The sequence below is a fragment of the Ranitomeya variabilis genome, chromosome 3, assembly GCF_051348905.1.
Source record: "Ranitomeya variabilis isolate aRanVar5 chromosome 3, aRanVar5.hap1, whole genome shotgun sequence".
In the NCBI taxonomy this organism is placed as follows: Eukaryota; Metazoa; Chordata; class Amphibia; order Anura; family Dendrobatidae; genus Ranitomeya; species Ranitomeya variabilis.
Window position 1 is genome coordinate 649,120,741 of NC_135234.1, and position 20,790 is coordinate 649,141,530.

Genomic DNA, 20,790 nt, shown 5'->3' on the forward strand with positions numbered 1-20,790 from the left:
ACCTCTAGGGAAATACCCCAAAAGATGATAGCAGCCCCCCACATGTAATAACGGTGAATTAAGAGGAAAAGACATACACAGTATGAAAGTAGATTTAGCAAAGAGAGGTCCACTTACTAGATAGCAGAAGGATACAAAAGAGGACTTCACGGTCAACTGAAAACCCTTTCAAAAACCATCCTGAAATTACTTTAAGACTCCTGTGTCAACTCATGACACAGGAGTGGCAATTTCAGCCCGCAAGAGCTTCCAGCTACAGAGAATTACAAAAACTGCAAACTGGACAAAAGGTACAAAACAAAAGGACAAAGTCCACTTAGCTGATCAGCAGACTAGTAGCAGGAACATGCAACCGAAGGCTCTGGTTACAATGATGACCGGCAAGGAAATGACTGGAGAGCAAGGCTAAATAGGAAACTCCCAAACACTGATGGAAGCAGGTGAACAGAAGAAGCAAAGTGCAAACAAGTCACCAGTACCACCAGCAACCACTAGGGGAGCCCAAAAAGCGGATACACAACAGTACCCTCCCCTTAAGGAGGGGGCACCGAACCCTCACAAGAACCGCCAGGGCGATCTGGATGAGCCCTATGAAAGGCACGAACCAAATCCGAGGCATGAACATCAGAGGCAGTTACCCAAGAATTATCTTCCTGACCATAGCCCTTCCATTTAACCAGATATTGAAGTCTCCGTCTGGAAATACGGGAGTCCAAGATCTTCTCCACGACGTACTCCAATTCACCCTCCACCAGCACAGGAGCAGGAGGTTCAGTAGAAGGAACCACCGGTACCTCATATCTCCGCAACAACGACCGATGGAACACATTATGGATAGCGAAAGATGCCGGGAGGTCCAAACGAAAGGAAACAGGGTTAAGAATCTCCAAAATCCTATAAGGACCGATGAACCGAGGCTTAAATTTGGGAGAAGAAACTCTCATAGGGACAAAACGGGAAGACAACCACACCAAGCCCCCAACGCGAAGGTGGGGACCAACACGACGACGACGGTTAGCAAACTGCTGAGTCCTCTCCTGGGACAATTCCAAATTATCCACCACTTGTCCCCAAATCCGATGCAACCGATCCACCACCGCATCCACTCCAGGACAATCCGAAGATTCAACCTGACCAGATGAAAAACGCGGATGAAACCCTGAATTGCAAAAGAAAGGAGAAACCAAAGTGGCAGAACTAGCCCGATTATTAAGAGCAAACTCCGCCAACGGCAGAAAGGCAACCCAATCATCCTGATCCGCAGACACAAAACACCTCAAATAAGTCTCCAAAGTTTGATTAGTTCGCTCCGTCTGGCCATTGGTCTGAGGATGGAATGCAGACGAAAAGGACAAATCAATGCCCAACCTGGCACAGACTGCCCGCCAAAATCTAGACACGAACTGGGTACCCCTGTCAGAAACGATGTTTTCCGGAATACCATGCAAGCGAACCACATTTTGAAAAAACAGAGGGACCAACTCAGATGAGGAAGGCAACTTAGGCAATGGCACCAAATGAACCATTTTAGAAAAACGGTCACACACCACCCAGATGACAGACATCTTCTGAGAAACAGGGAGATCCGAGATAAAGTCCATAGAGATGTGCGTCCAAGGCCTCTTCGGAATAGGCAAGGGCAACAACAACCCACTAGCCCTAGAACAACAAGGCTTGGCCCGAGCACACACATCGCAAGACTGCACAAAAACACGCACATCTCGAGACAGGGAAGGCCACCAGAAGGATCTAGCCACCAAATCTCTGGTGCCAAAAATTCCCGGATGACCTGCCAGAGTAGAAGAATGAACTTCCGAGATGACTCTAGTGGTCCACTCGTCAGGAACAAACAGTCTACCAGACGGACAACGATCAGGTCTATCCGCCTGAAATTCTTGCAAAGCACGTCGCAAATCTGGAGAGACAGCAGACAAAACCACTCCATCCTTAAGGACACCAGCAGGTTCAGAATTCCCAGGAGAGTCAGGCTCAAAACTCCTAGAAAGAGCATCTGCTTTCACATTCCTAGAACCCGGTAAGTACGAGACCACAAAATTAAACCGGGAAAAGAACAACGACCAACGTGCCTGTCTAGGATTCAGGCGCCTGGCAGACTCCAAATAAATTAAATTCTTGTGATCAGTCAAAACTACTACCTGATGTCTGGCACCCTCAAGCCAATGACGCCACTCCTCAAATGCCCACTTCATGGCCAAAAGCTCTCGATTACCAACATCATAGTTTCGCTCGGCGGCCGAAAATTTTCGCGAAAAGAACGCACAAGGTCTCATCACTGAGCAGTCGGAACTTTTCTGCGACAAAACCGCCCCCGCTCCGATCTCGGAAGCATCGACCTCAACCTGAAAGGGAAGAGAAACATCAGGCTGGCGCAACACAGGGGCAGACAAAAAGCGGCGCTTAAGCTCCCGAAAGGCCTCCACGGCAGCAGGGGACCAATTGGCAACATCAGCACCCTTTTTAGTCAAATCCGTCAGAGGTTTAGCAACGCCAGAAAAACCAGCTATAAATCGACGATAAAAATTAGCAAAGCCCAAGAATTTCTGGAGACTCTTCAGAGAAGTAGGCTGCGTCCAGTCGTAAATAGCCCGAACCTTGACAGGATCCATCTCAATAGAAGAAGGGGAAAAAATATACCCCAAAAACGAAATTTTTTGAACCCCAAAAACACACTTTGAACCCTTTACACAAAAAGAATTCTCCCGCAAAACCTGAAAAACCCTCCTGACCTGCTGAACATGAGACTCCCAGTCATCAGAAAAAATCAAAATATCATCCAAGTACACAATCATAAATTTATCCAAATATTCCCGGAAAATATCATGCATTAAGGACTGAAAGACAGAAGGTGCATTAGAAAGGCCGAAAGGCATTACCAAATACTCAAAATGGCTCTCAGGCGTATTAAATGCGGTCTTCCACTCATCCCCCTGCTTAATTCGCACCAAATTATACGCCCCACGAAGATCAATCTTAGAGAACCACTTAGCCCCCCTTATGCGAGCAAACAAATCAGTCAGCAAAGGCAACGGATACTGATATTTGACTGTAATTTTATTCAGGAGACGATAATCAATACAAGGCCTCAGAGAGCCATCCTTTTTAGAGACAAAGAAAAAACCGGCTCCTAAAGGTGATGAAGAAGGACGAATATGTCCCTTTTCCAGGGACTCCTTAATATACTCGCGCATAGCAGCATGTTCAGGTACAGCTAGGTTAAACAAACGACCCTTTGGAAATTTACTGCCAGGAATCAGATCTATGGCGCAATCACAATCCCTGTGAGGAGGGAGTGAACCAATCTTAGGCTCTTCAAAAATATCACGATAATCAGACAAAAATGCCGGAATCTCAGATGGAATAGATGACGAAATGGACACCATAGGAGTGTCCCCATGAGCCCCCCGACATCCCCAGCTTAACACAGACATAGCCTTCCAGTCAAGGACTGGGTTATGAGACTGTAACCATGGTAATCCAAGCACCAAAACATCATGTAAATTGTACAACACAAGGAAGCAAATCACCTCCTGATGGTCTGGAGTCATACGCATAGTCACTTGCGTCCAGAACTGTGGTTTATTACAAGCCAAAGGTGTAGAATCAATACCCTTCAGAGGTATAGGGACTTCCAGAGGCTCTAAATCAAACCCACAGCGCCTGGCAAAGGACCAGTCCATAAGACTCAGAGCAGCGCCCGAGTCCACATAGGCATCCACGGTAATAACTGATAATGAACAAATCAAGGTTACAGACAAAATAAATTTGGACTGTAAAGTGCCAATTGAAATGGACTTGTCAACCTTCCTAGTACGCTTAGAGCATGCCGATATAACATGAGCAGAATCACCACAATAGAAGCATAACCCATTTTTACGCCTATAATTCTGCCGCTCGCTTCTGGACATAACTCTGTCACATTGCATTTTCTCTGGCGTCTCTTCAGAAGATACCGCCAAATGGTGCACGGGTTTGCGCTCCCGCAAACGCCGATCAATCTGAATTGCCATTGTCATGGACTCATTCAGACCTGTAGGCGCAGGGAACCCGACCATAACATCTTTAACGGCATCAGAAAGGCCCTCTCTGAAATTTGCCGCTAAGGCGCACTCATTCCACTGAGTAAGCACAGACCACCTACGAAATTTTTGGCAGTATATCTCCGCTTCATCTTGCCCTTGAGATAGGGCTATCAAAGCTTTTTCAGCTTGAATCTCCAAATTAGGTTCCTCATAAAGCAACCCTAAAGCCAGGAAAAACGCATCCACATTGAGCAACGCAGGATCCCCTGGTGCCAATGAAAATGCCCAATTTTGAGGGTCACCTCGCAGCAAAGAGATTACAATCTTAACCTGCTGGACAGGATCTCCTGAGGAGTGAGGTCTGAGAGAAAGGAATAATTTACAATTATATTTGAAATTCAAAAACCGAGATCTATCTCAGGAAAACACCTCTGGTGTAGGAATTTTAGGTTCAGAAATAGGAGCATGTATAACAAAATCTTGTAAATTTTGAACCTTCGTAGCAAGATTATTTAAACCTGCAGCCAAACTCTGGACATCCATGTTAAACAGCTAAGGTCAGAGCCATTCAAGGGTTAAGAGGAGGTAAGAAGCAACTAGACAGCAATTAAGGGCTAGGCAGAAAACTCTGAGGGAAAGAAAAAAAAAAATTTCCCTTCAACACTTCTTTTCCTCCTGCTTCAGCCCAAACAATTAACACTTTGTGGGCCGGTCATACTGTCATGGTTCCCAATGGCAAGGGAACGTAAAAAACACATAAGTAACGAACGAGCTCTCGGGTGATGGAAACTCGAGTTGACCGTGAGCTAAATCTACCACACAACTAACAGTAGCCAGGGAGCATACCTACGGCTTCCTATATGCCACGCGCCAGCCGGAGGACTAACTACGCCTGGTAGAGGAAGAAACAGACCTGGCTTACCTCTAGGGAAATACCCCAAAAGATGATAGCAGCCCCCCACATGTAATAACGGTGAATTAAGAGGAAAAGACATACACAGTATGAAAGTAGATTTAGCAAAGAGAGGTCCACTTACTAGATAGCAGAAGGATACAAAAGAGGACTTCACGGTCAACTGAAAACCCTTTCAAAAACCATCCTGAAATTACTTTAAGACTCCTGTGTCAACTCATGACACAGGAGTGGCAATTTCAGCCCACAAGAGCTTCCAGCTACAGAGAATTACAAAAACTGCAAACTGGACAAAAGGTACAAAACAAAAGGACAAAGTCCACTTAGCTGATCAGCAGACTAGTAGCAGGAACATGCAACCGAAGGCTCTGGTTACAATGATGACCGGCAAGGAAATGACTGGAGAGCAAGGCTAAATAGGAAACTCCCAAACACTGATGGAAGCAGGTGAACAGAAGAAGCAAAGTGCAAACAAGTCACCAGTACCACCAGCAACCACCAGGGGAGCCCAAAAAGCGGATACACAACATCCTCCACTATTCAACTCCTCACGATATCTCTCTTTCCACTCTTTCCAGGGGTAGCAGCTCCCTCGTGGCTGCTCAGCCCCTACATCTGCTCCAGACGTCCTTATACTCTCCTCACTCCTCTACAACTCTCCAAGACTGACTAAGACTGACCGGCTCCTCCTCCAGACCAGGATACATAAAGTGTAAGGAAACTCCCCTGAATCCAGGTCCTGAGCTCCCCCTCTTGGCCTAGATTCAGATGTGTTGGATGTGAGTGCCTTACCTGATAGAGAGAATCTCCCTTGCCTCCAAGCATGACATCACCCTCTTGGAAAGGAAGGCAACATCACTGCAACAACCGGTTACCTGGGGTGTTGCAAGTGTCCCTACAGTGCCTGCCTGCTTTCTTCATCACTCCTTCTGTGCCATAGCAGTCTACCCACTGTAGGGGATCAGCTGCCACCTTCTGTAGGTCAGCTCTGGAGTAGCACCAGGGGCCACCTCCTTTACCCTCCTTGGGTTGCAGTTTTCACCTGTTGCCACTTATCCCAGTTGGAATTTTGGTAGGCCACCTAGTTATGCACCTCCAGGTTAAGTCTCCTTCATGCATGTTGCTTGTAGCAGTAGGCCTCCGAGACCGTCAGGCCTCCACTTCCTTTGAGTCAACTATCCGTGTTACTATCCTTAGAGTTTTCTGACAAAAATCGCATAGCTGTTGGAGAGATCAGCGCAGCATAGTGTCTTATCCGAGGAGTATGGCAGGCGATAAAATTAAAATTACACTCACCTTTTATGAGTATTTATAACGCATGTAACAAAGCATATCAGCTGCAGCAGATCCACGGGTCAGTAGATGACCAAAGGATATTGAGGAAAGAAAGGAGAGGTTTGTGGATGGTTTCTGCGCTTGCTGATCAATGATGAGATGTATATCCCAGATTGTCAAATGAAATAGTGCTTTATTCTAAGCACTTCTAAGTACAAAAGACTGCTTAATTAGCTAACACGTAGAATAATCCACTATTTGGGGATATACGTCTCATCATTGATCAGCAAACATGGGAACTATCCACAAACCTCTCCTTTTTTTCCTAATTTTGTGACAATAGTAGTCTGATATTTGTGCCACCTGACTATGGATGAGCATGAAAGCAGGTTGAGCTGTTGCATGTGGTATAAGGGCTCCCAGTACAGCAAGCCAACACCGATCCCTTACCCACCTCAACTTATTTTGACGTTCAATTGAAGCTGTAAATGCTGGCCCAGACCCGATACCTCATGAATGGCTGATTGCTGCAGTGCCATGCTACAATTTGTATTGTGGGTGAATTGAGGACACTATCCTGGTGTCTCCTACTAATTTTATGTGTTTTGGCTGCTTTTGGTGCCATTTGAAGGTGTTATGCATGCATTTGTTTTTGCCTCCCATTGTCTGTAATGGCGTTCGGCTATGTTCAGTGAATATTCGACGAATAAATTGCTGAAAATTGCAAATTCGGCGATCGAAAAAATTGAAATATCCACTCATCTCTAATCAAGAACTCACCTCACCACTATGCAAGCAAACTTAATAAACAGCAATGTACTGGAAAAAAGCAGGTTTTAAATAGTCAGAACAAAGCTAAAAATAAATCTGTTGATGCATTCCTCCCAGTAATGTCCAGGGAGCCACTCCATGCTCATCTGAACAGCAAGGTGCACACATTTCCACCATTGGATTACACCAGACAAGGCAGTGGAACGCCCGCCAGAGCCGTGGGGTACTCGGTACCGGGTCCGGTACTCAAAGGGGAATGCCACGGTGGTGGCGACCCGGTCCGTGGCCCTAGGCGCACATGTTAAAGGGAAGGTCCTTAAAGGGGTTTTAAATAAAGTCTGTGTTCTTGACGCCACCTGTGGTATTCGATCAGTGGGGACCGACACTTCTTAAAGGGGTCCTCAGGGGGGATGTTATGGCAGCTAAGATGGTATAACTTCCTACAAGTGAAGTTGGGTCCCCAGGGCTCCCGATGTGTAGCTGGAGATGGTGGGTAGTTTATAAAGAAACAGAGGACAGAGGTTTGCAGTCTCTTTACCTGGTTTACTGGAGACTTCAGGTATCCACAGTCCAGGGCACCAGATCACAGGTACAGGCAGGGTCCGGCCGGCTTGGAAGCAAGTTCAGAGTCCCCTTTACCAGGTGGAGTTAGAAGCCTTAATACCAGCGCTTTGATTTAGTCCCTAGCTGCCTGTGGCTTCTATCAAGGTCCTCACAGTTCTCTCTGTCCTCCTTAAAGATGGGACACAAACCAGTATGAAAGGTAACTCGAGCCTTTTTATAAGGTCTCTATCACGACGTGGGCTCTATGTGCCACAGTGTCTCCTGGGTATTAGGGCGGACAAGTTACGTGTAGTCCAGCTGTCCTGCTGGTTTCAGCTATGCCTCCTAGAGTCCGACACAACCTCGGTCTTCCAGCTACCAGAATCTCCTCTCTCTGCAGGGAAGTAGCCCACTCGCAGCTGTCCTCCTCAGTTGTCACTCATGTGCTTCGCTCTCCTGCACGCTCACTACAAATCTGTTCGTCTCTCTGTGTTATCTCTGTCCTGGAGCTGGAGCTCTTTCTCGTGTCTGCACGGCCCCTCCAGTCCTTCTGACTGCTCTCTTCTCTTCTTGCAGAATCCCAAGTCTGTCCAGCTACACTCCTTCCTTACCAGCTCCTCCTAAGCTGAAGTTCCCTGACCAGCTCCTCTTCAGCAATTTCTGACTCACTCAGTTCCTGTCTCTGGCAGACTGTTCCTGTTTGCTGTCTGGCACTAACTGACTTTCCCTCCAGACCAGAATGTATATATAGGGAAGCTCCCCTTAAACTGCGTTTAGAGCTCCCCCTTCTGGCCTGGAGTGTGAACATGTTTTATGCTTGTGTTTACCTGATGAAAGAGATCTTCTCTTGCTTCCAAGTGTGACATCACTCTCCCCGTGAGGAAAGCAATGCCACTGTAACACCCAGGACCTTGGGGTGTTACAGCAGCATCCTGTGTTGCCTGGTAACTGGGAGACATGGCATTCCATGTCTCCCGGGCCGTGAAACAAGTGGAAAGCACTTATGTTTCTGTATCACTCACTACTTCTATGCACGAGAAACAACCAAGTGTAGTCGCACCTGTAATCCCTGCCAGCATCACTGATAGCTTCCCATCTTACTCACCACTCCATGCTGTGAGTTCTGTCTTCTGCCGGCTCCATGCTCTGGGCCTCATGTCCTTGCTTTCTGCATACTTCCTGGCTGTATGGTTAAGGAAGCGGTCCTGGCGCCTCCTGATTCTTACCAGTATGCAGATGGTGCACTCTTCTAATATGTCCCCAGCCTATTGCTAGGAGGCATCAGGTACTTAAGGCATCTTCACCCACTGGCAGATGCCTAAGCAACTTTCTCCCTCAGTTAGTGTCTAGCTACTGAGCTGCCAGGTCCTGTCCTGTCTCTGCCATCCTGGGGGCTGCATTCCCAGGCCTGAACCCTTGTCCTGTACTTGTTCCCGTGTCTGTCCCTGTCTGAACTCTGGTCTATACCTGTACCTGTTTGTATCCTTGTCTGTTTGCCTTTCCCACTCAGCTGTGCGTACCCTTGTGTCCACTACCTCTGCTCTGCTCGCCGCAACCTGTGGCTCTGCCCTGTTCTGCTCTGCTCACTGCAAGCTGCAGCTCTGCTTTCCGCTACTTGCGGCTCTGCTCCGATCTTCTCGCTGCAACCTTCGGCTCTGCCCTTGTCTGCTCTTCTCGCTGCAAACTGCAGCTCTACTCTGCTCACTGCTACCTGAGGCTTTGCCCTGCTCTGCTCGCCGCAACCTGCGGCTCTGCCCTGTTCTGCTCACTGCAACCTGCGGCTTTGCTCTGCTTGCCGCTACTTGTGGCTCTGCTCTTCTCGCTGCAACCTGCGGCTCTGCTCGCCACAACCTGCAGCTCTGCTCTGCTCACCGCTATCTGCGGCTTTGCACTGCTCTGCTTGCCGCAACCTGTGGCTTTGCACTGCTTCGCATCCTGCGGTTCTGCTCTGCACATCCTGCCATTCTGCTCTGCTCTGCATCCTGCAGTTCTGCTCTGCATCGCTTCCTGCGGTTCTCCTCTGCTCCGCATCCTGCAGTTCTGTTTTGCTCCCGCTCCCTGCGGTTCCTGCTTTTAGTCTGTACTGGCTCCTACCAGTTCCTTCCCTCCAGTCTGAACTCATTCCTAACAGTTCCTGTCCCTACTCTTGCCTGCCAGAGTGCGAGCCGTGCCGGGCTGCCTGCCAAGAGTGCCAGCCATGCCCGCCAGAGTACTAGTCGTGCCCATCTATACTAGCCCGCACTTGTCTATAGACTTCCATTCCCCAGTGGGATTAGCTGCTACGGACAGACACCACCCTGGAGTGGTACCTAGCAGCTACCTGCCACACAAGCCTGACCTCACCACTAGAGGCTCTAGTGAATACCAAGGTAGCTGCTTAGCCACGCCCCTTCAAGGTAGTCTGGTTTGTGGCACAGTGGGGCCACAACCCTTGCTCGCACCTCCCAGTCTGGGCATGAGCATTACAGCACCATCTAAGTGCGCGAAAGCTACGCCCCCAGCACTGACAGATCGCCAGGGAAAAGAACGATTGCATCAGATATTCCAAACAAATAAAGTGAAAGCTTAAATAAAGGGATGGAGGAGGTTTTTTTTCTTTTTTTCTTTTGCCCCATATGCAAGTCATTATACAGGAAAGAATGTTTCTTAACATTTTTTCCTGTAAAATCCATTTTATTTTCGGTTTTGTATTTTTATTGTCAGTCCATAAAAGTGGAATAATACTTGGACAACATTCTTCCTAGAAGCGACCTGGGAGTCAGAGATGGGTCCAGTCATCTTTCCCATGCTGTTCGCATTCCATTTGAGCACTTTTTCCATCCATCTGCAGTTTTAATTCTCTTCAAACCTCCTGGGAAGGTCTGCGAGAAAAATGCTTGAGTTCCTCCTTGACTTCCATTATATTCGTGGTTTGAGTTGAGACGGGCACTTGAGCATTACAGAAAGCTCGTTACAAGTAACGAGAACCTCAGCATTTTAGTGCTTGCTCATCACAAATTATTACTTCATATGCTGAGTCCCCTTCTTTGATGCAGTCTTAGGTGAGCTTCCATTATTGAACAGACACTGGCTGTGTAATTCAGTCATCATCTCTTTCTAACAGCAGCTGGTGGACCTGATCCTTGTGCCCCTTTGTACATGCTCCCACGACTCAAAGATGGCTGCTACCAGAGACATTTCCAGACATTATCGGCTGTTCATCACTTAAATGCCACTGTCAATCTCTATATGTTATTGTAAAGATGGTGGGCCCTCAGAACCAATTCCACTGGTGCGCACCATGTGCATCAGACCGACCCTGCATATTACCCATCATGATCAGGATAGAATATGTAATTGACAAAGTAAAATAAACATATAATGTTCTAAAATATTATAAAAGACAAAAGACAAAAAGTGACAGCCCCCAGCCACAGAGTATGTATGTTACAAAGGGTAATATTAAAAACGTGGCCTAGTTTCATTTACTTACAGAATGGCAGATACAATAATCTTATGAGTTGACTGAATATATACAGTAAGAGGCACCTGCATGTCAATAAAAGCAAGAGATATAATATCATGCCACTTGTCTGTCTCAAATGTGGAGATAAGAGGGATATTGAAATGCATAATGTGATATCCATCCATGGAAGTCAAAAACTCCAGGGAGAACAAAGGAATGAAAGGGCAAAATAATTACCTCATGCAGAAAAACGAAACAATATGTTATATTGGAATCTACAAGTTAACCTGAGGAATATGCAGCTGTTACAACAAAAATGTTATAATGTATTTCCATTCAGATTGCAGATAATAAAAACCATATCTGTTCTTTAGTCCCATTTGGAATTAAATTCCATTGGATGTTTATTTTCCAGATACAAAACAATTGGTAACATGATAATTTTGCAGCTAAATTTCTTAATTGTGACATGTGTTCCATGTTAATTCTTCTACAAAAAAAATTCAAAAACATTAACTTACGTTTATTCCTTACACACGAATTATTGACTGGAAGAGTGTCCAAATTCTGTGAAAGTGGAGAATGGTATAAGCTCATATTTCAGCTGGCGATTCATCTCTCATGAAATTCAATGGGCCCAGACTTTCTTAACTTCAGCAAATGATGAAAGTCAGTAGGCTTTCATACACATTGTTCCACATTTATCAAAAATGGTGTATTTTCTCCCAAATCTTTAGAGTACACACTTCAGCTACAACCGTCCACATTTATTGTATGTCATGTATGATGAGTTTGCTGCAAATTACAGCAGTGTACCTCACCAATGTTAGATAACAGTGTGAAACCTTGCGTCCAATTTTGCTGATGTTTTTATCTGCATGAATTATGATTTATTTTTTTTTAACATTTGTTTTGTACATTGATAGTTACACCCTCAGACGCCAAGACAGTTTTCAACTTCATGACAAGGCCATATTTTACATTTCTGACCAGTGACAATTTATGTAGTAACAACTCTGGAATGCTTCAACATATCCCATTGATACTGAGAATGTTTTTTCTTGACATATTCTAATTCATGATAGTTTTAAAACTTGTTTGATATGACTAGAGTTTATTTGTGAAATTATCCGAAACTTGGCAAAAATTGGGAAAATGTAGCAATTTTTAAACTTTTATTTCATATGCCCTTAAACCACAGATATATTTCACACAAAATAGTTAATAAATAACATTTACCACATATGTTCTTTACATGTGCAACTTTTTAAAAAAAAAAATTGTATTTTGTTAGGAAACTAGAAGGGTTAAATGTTGATCAGGAATTTCTCAACAAAATTTACAAAACCATTTTTAAGGGACCACATCACATTTATCACAGTTTAAGTGACGACAAGTACACAAAGGTGACACCATTCTAAAAACTGCACCCCTCAAAGTCCTCAAAATCACATTCAAGAAGTTTATTAACCCTTCAAGTGCTTCACAGGAATAAAGGCAATGTGGAAGGAAAAAATTAACATTTAACTATTTTTCACAAAAAAAATTCCCTTAGCTCCAATTTTTTGAATTTTACAAGGATAACAGAAGAAAATTGACCTAAAAATTTGTTGTGCAATTTCTCCAAAGTGCACCAATACCCCATATGTGGGTGAAAACTACTGTTTGGACACATGCAGGGCTTGGAAGGGAAGGAGCACCATTTGACTTTTTGTACACAAAAATGTCTGGAATCTAAAATGGACACCATGTCGTGTTTGGAGAGCTCCTGATCTGTTTAAACAGTGGAAAACTCCTACAAGTGACTGCATTTTGGAAACTACTCAAGGAATGTATCTAGATGTGTCATGAGTAGAGATGGGCAAACCCCAACAGTAAAATTCAGCATCCGTACCGAACACCTACTGTTCTGGCACGGACATCGAACATGCGCTTCATCAGGAAGTCCATGTTACTGTTCGGGTTCTACCCCCCGAATACCGGGTGTTTGTCGCACTGTCATGTGCATGACAGCGTGGCAAACAGTGTTTCTGAGCAGCAGTAAAATCATTACCACTGGTCAGACAGCCGCGGTTCCCACGCTTTCAAATTAAAGCATGAACATGCATCTTTGATCAGGGGTACAGCATTTACCTCCGGTCACTGGTGTCAGCTGATGGGACTGCTGCTCCTATCAGTCGATGCTTGCTTCCACTAATAACAGTGAGAGCAGGAGTGGCTGATTGGAGTATTCATCAGCCAATGCCTTTGCGCTGAATAAATAATTTTTAAAATTGCATGGGTTCCCCTGTATTTTTGATAGTCACCCAGGCAAAACTCACAGCTGGGGGCGTCCCCGTGGATACAGCAGATGCCCACGTGCTTCCCTGGGATCAACTGGGGGGAGTGTGGCCCTTACCAGAGTCACAAAACTCTCTGGGTCCAAGAGTCCTGACACTAGTACCCCATTTATTGCCACGTGACATGCCTGCGAGCCCCTCACTGGGCAGATTGTCCACACTGCAGGCGGAATAGGCATAGTACGAACAGCATCTCCCTAGGCTGCAGTGCATCTCCTTGGAGGACAAAGCACAACAGGCGGCTATGTGTCCCGGACCGTGACATCTCAAGCAGAGCAAGTCTTTACCAATGGCACTTGGCAAACCCTCAGCTCTCACTGGTTACCCTAGCATGCACCACTGGGATGCACCACCCCCTGGCTTTCTTAGGGATCTCTCGACCACTCGGTATCTTTGTACAAGGCCAACTAGGTTATCTGCATTCCAGGTGTATCCCTGGGCATTTTCACCAGCCTAGGAAGGGAGTGAATAAATCTGTCCATGACCACCGCTCATCCATATGGGCTGGAATGGAGGACTCCGGCTGCAACCAATTCTGTACAAGATGCAGTAAGTCACACATTTGGGATTGACGGGGTTTGTCACCATAATATGCTCAGTGCTGAACCCTTTGGCCCTTTGGACTCTAACCAACAAAGTCACTCACGCGCATGCCAAAATTTCAACTTTTAATTTGGCTAACTCCTGTGCATCCATTAACGCCAAATCATAATAAGTCTTTTGGGGCTTGCCAGTTGGATAGGGGGCCAACACCTCCACCCACAGCTCTGGCAGAAGTTTCTGACACTCTGCTACCTGCTCATAAACAGTCAAAAATGCTTCCACATCATCACCTGGGGTCATTTTTTTAATTGCTCATCTTGCCATCTTTCTGGAAGTATGTGTCATCACCTAGACTTGGGGGCAGGGCTGCCAGCTTTCCATGAACCGCCTCTGAGAGAAAGTCAATCTGCTGCTAGTGCTGCTGGTCCTGCTGCTGCATCTGTTGTATAAGCAGCTTACCTTTCTCCTGTTGCATCATCTGTTGCTGCTGCTGTTGGTGCTATTGCTGCTGCGCTTGTACCAGATGTTTATTCAGGTAATCCATTTTGCCTGATGTCATGTGCTGGCTTGTGGCTGCCTTCACCCAGCACATGCAATTTGTTCACAGCCACTACCAGTGTTCCTGGAACCTTGCCCGCATTCGAAACATCACCTGTGTTAGATCAGCTAACTCAGCGGTGCACGGAGAAATACCAGAATACTGTATCTTTAAATCTTTGGTTTATGCTGCCGGTATAACAATCCAACAAATGTGAAGGAAATAAAAATAAACACAGGCTTTTAAGCAAAACAGGAAAAACAAAGCAAAATTAGTCTCTAAATTGCTGGGATCTGCCAGCTCCGGAGCACTTAGCATCCACAGGTTCAGTTTTCCTCCTCAGAATACAAAAATCATGGGTTCCTCTCTCCAGCCCAACTCAACACTGACTGCCTCTGGAGGCTGTCTATTTAAGCCCTAGACCACATTCTGGGATGGAGTTAATGTGGACAACCTCAAACCTGCTCTATGGTTGTCCACCATGACCCAAAACCTAGCCCTTCAATAAAATGGCTAGTTAAGCCCTTGCAACACTTAATGTGCTAGAGGAAAAGCTTTGGGGTTTTAAATCACTGAAGCCAGTAGCATCAGAGAAACATATCTCCCCTCCAGCACCTTGGCAGTGACTTTGTCACAATAACAATGACATTTATTTAACAAACTTTCTTTTTTGTGGGGGGGCTTTGAGGCCCAAACTTAGCACGATAAATGGTGTATAAAATGTCACTGCAGAAAAAAATTGCAGCATTACAATGCCAGGCAAATTTACACACCTCAGATGGACGTATATGACTGCAGCATCAATATAGTGATGCTATTGAGATCCAACCAAGTCTGGCTGCATGCTTTTTATGCACAACTGCTGCAGTAAAAATATAGTATAATATTTCCCCATTCACAACAATTTGCAGGATTAAGAGAGAAAATAATGTAATCGGCAACTACTTTTGATGCACAGTGCAAAAGTCGGAAGGGAAGGAGTCAGTGCAGATTTTACTGCTATGGTTTGCGAGTGACATGACCCACTGGGAGAACCCCTGAGCAGCAGAATCCCCATAAGTGATCCCATATTACAAACTACACCTCTCAATGAATTCATCTAACGGTACAGTGATCATGTTGATGGAGCGCCCCCGTGTAGGGTTGTGGGGTATTCGGAGCCGGGTCCTTCAGTTCTTGGTGGGGATGTCATGGTGGCTGACCCAGTATGTGGCCCTAGGGACGTCCATTGTAAATGGTGGAAAGGTCTTTAAAGGGATAATGTTTGTGACGCCACCTGTGGTATTCGGTCAGGGTGACCGACGCTGCTTAGGGGTCCACTGGGGTGATGTAATGGCAGCTAGATGGTATACCTTCCCACAGGTGAAGTGTATCCCCAGGGCTTCCAAGAGTGTAGATGGTGAATGGTGTGAGGCGCAGTGAAGAACGAGGACACAAAGTTGCAGTCTCTTTACCTTTACTGAAGGCTTCAGCATCCACAGTCAAGGGTACAGACCATAGGGTAGGCAGAGTCCGGCCGGTCTGAAGGCAAATCCAGAGTCCCTTTATCCAGGTGGAAATCAGTAGCCTTCCTCTAGCACCTGGGTGTTGTAGTACCTCCCTGCTGAGCTTCTCGGTAAGGTCCTCACAACTGATGTTGGTGTTCTAGATGTTATTTATCTTTCTCTCTGTCCCCCAGATGGAATAGATAGGACAAACCCGTATGACTGGTGGCCTGAGGCTTTTTACAGGGACTCTATCACGCCCCGGCCCCCACAAGTTGCCACCGAGACTCCTGGGCAACTAATATGGAACTAGCTGTCCTGCAGGTCTTTGGAGCCTAACATGGAGACGTTGACTCCCTCGGTGTTCCGGCTACCGGGTCTTGCACCTCAGAAAGGAGGCAGTCTTTTGCAGGGCAGAACTCCTTCTGGTTTCCTCTCCTTTTGCTATGACTTCGTTTCTCACCCTCCGCAATATAATTGTCTTCTAATGTCTCTTTCTTAGGATGCTGCCGCAAGTGGGGCAGGCACAGCTCCCTGGCCTTCTGCCTTGGCCTCTGACAGGATCCCACCCCTGTCAGGGACCCACTCTGTCTGCAGCTCTGATGTTCCTCCTACCCCTCTGTCTGCCTGACAGGGTGCTGCCTGGGTGAAGCCCAGTCAGCTTCTGCCTAACTTCCTATCCAGACCACCAGTTGTACCTAATTGTGAGGAGTGCCCTAATAGATAGGAGCGTAGCTCCCCCTGGTGGGCTGGAGTGTGAAGTGTGTTGTGTGGTTTGTGATACCTGATAAAGAGAACTCCTTTATTGCCTTCAGACGCAACATCACTCCCCCTGGTGGAAGAACAACATTACTGCAATGACCAGAACTCTGGGGCGCTGCATTGACACCACGGGTGTGTCATAAAATTTTATACCATTGGGCAGTGTAGAAAAAATAATTGCATTTTTATAACAAAAATTTAGTTTTAGCCCCAAATTTCACATTTTCACAAAGGAAAATGGGTAAACATGGCACCAAAAATTGTCACAATTTCTGCTGAACTTTGAAATACCCTATATGTGGCTGTACAGTACTGCTTAGCCACAATGTGAGACTTGAGAGGGACACCGCGGTATTTGCCTCCTGGAGAACAGATTTTCCTACAATAGTTTGCAGACTCCATATACAAAGCAACTAAGTGCTAGAAGAGCAGAATACTCCCCTCAAGTTTCTCCATTTTGGAAATTATACCCGTTTGGGAATATATCTACAGGTGTAGTGAAGATTTGACTCCATGAAAACACATGTTTTCCATAAACCAGCAGCAGTGGCTGTTGCTGAGCGAAAATTGCAGTGCCCAGTACGTTATGCCCAGCTCATACTTCTGAAGACATGCATTAAGCGGACTCTCAACTCTACAGAATTGCCAAACGTGGACTCTAAATGTTGTTTAGACACACTGTGCAGCTCAAAAGGCAGGGGGCATTTTAATTTGGGAGTGCAGAATTCACAGGATTTCTTTTGGGGAGTGAGGAGCCATAGCGCTTTTCAAGAGCCTTTGTAGGACCAGTAACGTATAAGCCCCCTATATTTACATTAAAAGATGATGCACCTGTGTGAGGATGTGCACATTTTGCGGATTTAGTTGATGCATTTATTGGGAATATTTTACATAAAGTTCAGGAGCACATTTATCCGTCACTCAATGCTGACCACTTACATTGGGGTTTCCATCTAAATTTCCAAATGGCGAGATTCAGATGAAACCCCTGAAACATCTATTCTAGCCTCTGTTCAGCAGTGTCATTCTTTTCTGCGCACTTTTGTGCATGCCTAAAAAGACAGACACTGCTCGAACATAGGTCAGGCAATGTGATTTCAGCTACATCATTATAGGGAAACTTCCATCCGATGTTAGGTCTGAGTCACGTATTTCAGAGATTTACATGGAAACCCTAGTGTAAGCACTCAATGTAGGGAGCAGCATAAATGTGAGCTGAACCTTACTGGGATCTTTGGATGGCAGAATGAACAAATCAACAGCAGGTGAAGAATTGGTTTTATTTATTTTTTGCGTCATTCTTCATGCGGTATAAGTGATTACACAACTTCATTCTTCGGGTTGGTGCAATTAGAGAGATACCAGATTTATATATTTTTTTCTGTTTGGCTGTTGTCACATACTAAAAAACACCCTTTTTTTTGCAAAAACTATTTTTTATCACCATATTTTGAGAGCTCTAATTTTTACATATTTCTTGAGACAGAGTCATGTGAGGGCTTGTTTTTTGTGGGACGAGTTTTTATAGTAATCATTTTTCACTTTTGGGCACATGACAATTTTTGATCGCTTTTTATTTCAATTTTTACTAGGCAAAATAAACAAAAAACAACAATTCAGAATTTTTTTTATTTTTGATAAAATTGACGAGGCAGATTTATTAATCGTGTCATTATGATACCCCACTTATATAATATTTTTATGTTTTGGCGCTTTTTTTTACCATAAAAACTATTTTATAGGAAAATTATTTTTGCATTTCTTTATTCTGAGAGCTGTAACTCTTATTTTCCCCTGATGTAGCTGTATGGTGGCTTGCTATTTGAGGGACTAGATCATGTTTTCAGTTATACCATTTATGTTTAAATTTGCTTTTTTTATTGCATTTTATTCCTCTTTTTGTGGCAGTATGATGACAAAAACAATGCTTTTTTGTGTTTTTTCTTTTTTAATAAGGTTGTTCACTGAAAGGTTAATTAGTGGGACAATTTTATAAGTCAGGCTGTTACGGATGTGGTGAGACTAAGCATTTGTATCTTTTTGTTTATTTTTTTCTTAAAAATACTTATTTATGGGTAGAATATATTTTTTTATTTTTTATTTTTTTATCATTGTGATTTTAAAAAAAAATCTTTTTACATTTTTTTACATTGTCCCATTATGGGACTTTCACTTTTAGCAGTCTGATCACAGTTATAAAGCATTGCAAGAGCTGTGGATTCTTCTTCTTTATGTTATATTTGTCCCTGGTACCAGAACTGGTACACTCTGCACCCTGTACCACTATTTGCCAGATATTGTGCAGGTGTTTTCTAATGTATTTGCGACTCCGAGTCACCACACATGATTACATCAAAAGCAAAGGAGGAATACAAAAAATGGTCAAAAGGAAAAGTTATAGGTCAGGCAACAAAGATCAAAATAGCAGAACTCTAAGAACAAGTCACACACACCACCAAGCAAAGCTACCACTGGCAATGGTCTGAGTTAGCTAAATAGCCAAATAATCACTTTCATAGGGTGATACCTGGAGGAAACCCAGCAGACATGGCCAGAAAGGGCAGTTGTGCTGTCACTCACAATACTAACAGCCCTGCAAGCCCTGCCTCTGATTGGATAGCTAAGCCGTTGCAATACTGACAGCCCAGCACGCCCATGATTCTATAGAGTGACTGAGCTATCATTCTCTGTGTCACTAAGACACTGTGAATGGTGTAATCATAGGAGTATTAACGTACATTCCTAAATATGTCATACTTCACCCAAAATATTACCCATGCGCCCTTTTCTTGCCATTTTTTTTGTTTAAATGGAGAAGTGAATGTAGCCTTCTCGTGTGCGCCCCTGCAACTTAATGTCGGCGGCTACCACAGAGCTTTACAGACCTCATAATCACTCTGGAATGTAGGCGAAAACTGGAGTATTCAAACAAAACCCACGCAAACACATGAAGAACATACAGATACCTTTCAGATGTTGTCCTTGATGGGATTTGAACAAAGGACCCCAGTTCTGCAAGGCTACAGTGCTATTTGGAGCCTTGTGCTGTGTGTTCCAATTTACACCAAACATGTAGATCTATGGTTTATACAGAGGCTGTATGTTGATTGCATTACTCTTTCCATGATGTCACTGTAAAATTATTACTTTTTATTTATAGAAATTCAATCAATTAATGCACTTTTTAAACGCACTCCACTAACCATTGAGGTCAACCTCTGTTGCTGATATTACCATTGTTGTTCTTTTGAGATGACACAGATCATTCTCTCAACTCCCACCTGATTTCTTTTCTCACTTCCAGCTTGTGCCTGCATTTATTGCTTTTAATATTCATTTGCTTTGGTGCTCTCAAGCTGCCAGGTTTTATAACACACTGGCCAAGATCTGGTGCCTCAGCAGACCCTTCACTCCATCTTGGGCGAGCCCTGATTTTAATTGCTGGTGACAAGGACAGACAGTGGGTCCACATGGGATGCATTCAAAGCAGGGACCTAAGGGCTGGTGTCACAGTCACCATCCGCAAAGACAGGCACCCAAACAGACAAACATACAGATGGAAACAAAAACAGAAATAATTACATTGACATTACCCAGCTTTATGCCCTTGGCTTCCCAATTCAGTAGTTTAAAATGCATGCATCTGAACTGCTGAAGCTGTTGTCTACGTTTCTCATAAATCCTGATATGTGCTTGCATAATATTATAGTGATGTAAATTATCTGCAAGTAAGTAAAACAAAGGTGGGGAAAATTCATCTTTTTTAAGGATAGGAAAGCTGAAAAGCAGAAAAAAATCAAAGCAGTTAGTGAAGTGGTTAATCAAATGCATGAATGATATAAAGGAAATAGAAAACTTATTGCTTAAAGGGAATCTGTGAGCAGGTTTTTGCTACCTCATCGGAGAGCAGCCTGATGTAGGCAAAGAGAAGCTGAATCCAACGATGTATCAGATTACTGGGTGCAGATGTTCTGACACAATCAGCGTTTTCAAATTTAATAATACAGCAAAGCTGAGAAAGATGCCACTGCCTGCATCAGGCACTGTATATACAAGGTCAATAGACAGTGAGGTGTCTATCACAGAAAGGGGAGGAGTTGGATCAGGAGGCACAGTGCTGCTGTGTCCAAGCAATGA